Here is a 2,467-nt window from a genome sequence, read left to right on the forward strand (position 1 = left end):
GACCGTCGCACACTAGTGACCTCAGTCACGGGGCGGCCAATCGACGTCGGCACGCCGCTGCCTCCAGGCCCAGCACCGCAGCGGATAGAGGCCACAGTGCGGGAGTAGCCTTTCGGAAACATCGCCCCTTTCTCAGCAATCAGCTTATTGCTTTTAAAAAATCGATGAACAATCTGTTTATAATATTATACCTGGTAATTTATGGCTCAATGTGAAGAAATCTCTGCTCTTCAACGTACACCATTTTGCTAAGATAAACTAATGCAGGACTTACACATGATAGCGCTCTGGAGATTGTTGAAGAACAGACAAACCTCGGGGTACAAATATATACAACTCCTTAAAAGTGGAGGCTAGTAAAGGAAGTGTTAGGAACGCTTGCCTTTGTTAGTCAGGATTCTGGGTATAAGCATTTGAAAGTCACAGTATAACTGTACAAAGCATTGTTGAGACCGCACTTGTGTGCTTTCACCAACACTGCGTGAATTTCTGCTCACCCAGCCACAAGAACAATAACATAAAGCTTGAAAAGGTGCAGACAGGATTGTCACAGTCTTTTCCCCAGGTTAAAGGAGTCTGGGGGAGGGGCAAAGATTTAAGATGAGCAGAATCATTTGAAGTGGATGTGATGGGCAACTTTTTCCTTACAGAGAGTGATGGATATATGAAACAAGCTGCCAGAGGAAGTGAGAGAGGTGGGTACTATTACAATGTCTAAAAAAACATTTGGACAGGTGTATGGATAGAAAAGGAATGGACTATTTAAATACAGGCAAATGGAACTAGGTCAAGTAAGCAATTCGAACAGTGTGGATGAGTTGGGTGGTAGGGTCTGCTTCCATGTCATCAAACTCTGCGACTGGGCTCATCCAGAAGATTAAGATACAAGGGATCCACAGTCACTTGACTGGTTTGTGTCATGGGCTGGTCCGTGAACTCTTCATTCCGGTTCACAGTCCGGTCCATCGTTCCTTATTCCAGGTTTTCTGGTTTTCTCTGGTTCTGTTGGGTGCTCCAATTGAGGCAGCTGATTCTCATTTTGGGCTGGCTACATAAATAGCTCCTGGATTCAGATCTATACCTAGGAGTAAAAATAGGATGAATAGAAAACTGGTACCATGGTGGACAGAGGAATGTTGTCAGGCTGTAAAAAACAGAAATAGAGCATTCAGGCTAGTTAAAAGAACCCATAATATGCAGCATTTGGTTCAATATAAGAAAGCACAGGCAGTGGTGAGAAGAACTATACGTCAAGCTAAAAGGGCAAGTTGGAGGAGTTTTTGCGGCAAGGTAGGAAGAACAACACCTGTGGGAGAGATATGGGGAATGATTAAGAGGATGGGAGAAGATAGAAGGGAATGGGAATATCCAGTAATGATATCTGAGGAGGAAACTGCAGTCTCCAGTAGGGATAAGGCTGAGGTCATGGCCAAGTCATTTGTACTGATACACAGTTCAGAAAATTTGTCTGAAGAAGGGAGGAGAAGAAGAAGGGAAAGAATAATGAGCCAACACCCAGGTGTGTTAAGCAGGAGGGAAGGAACAGATGATATAATTGATGATCCATTTACATTAGCAGAAGTGGTGAGAGCAATAAAGAGATCGAGACCAACCTCCCCAGGGAAAGATCTGATGTGCTCTGTGATGCTAAAAAATCTAGGAGAAGGAGCACTCTTGAAGTTGCTGCATTTTTATAACAGAGTGTGGGAGGAGGGAAGATTACCAAGTGCATGGAAAGAAGCAGTAGTAATTCCAATAAGGAAGCCTAGCAAGGATCTGTCAAAACCCACCAGCTACAGACCAATTGCATTAACATCAAGTATATGTAAGATAATGGAAAGGATGATAACAGAAAGGTTATCATATGAGCTTGAGAAAAGAGGAATGCTGGCAAGTTATCAGAGTGGTTTTAGAAAGGGAAGGAATTCCATGGACTCAGTGATTATGTTAGAGACTGAAATAAGGAAGGCCCAGGCAAATACAGAGTCAGTAGTGGCAGTGTTCTTTGACATTGAAAAAGCCTATGATATGATGTGGAAGGAAGGATTATTAATTAAACTGCACAAGATGGGGGTTGGTGGGAGAGTTTTTAATTGGATTAAAGATTTTTTGTTTGGTAGAAAAATTCAAGTTCGGATTGGATCAGAATTATCAAAACAGTACATAGTGGAAAATGGCACACCTCAAGGTAGTGTGATTAGCCCATTACTTTTCATGATTATGATCAATGATGTCTTCACAAAGGTACCAGTGGATATAGGTAGGTCACTATTTGCGGATGATGGGGACTTTTGGAAAAGAGGCAGGAACATGGACCATATAATCAGGAAACTACAAGAAGCAATTGATGAAGTGGTGGAGTGGGGTTATGATTGGGGATGTAGATTTTCAGTAGACAAAACTCAATCTGTATTTTTTACCAGGAAAAGGGTTGAGGTAGGGAAGAAGTTAAGGATATATGGGGTTG

This window comes from Mobula birostris, chromosome 1 (assembly GCF_030028105.1).
Source record: "Mobula birostris isolate sMobBir1 chromosome 1, sMobBir1.hap1, whole genome shotgun sequence".
Classification (NCBI taxonomy): domain Eukaryota; kingdom Metazoa; phylum Chordata; class Chondrichthyes; order Myliobatiformes; family Myliobatidae; genus Mobula; species Mobula birostris.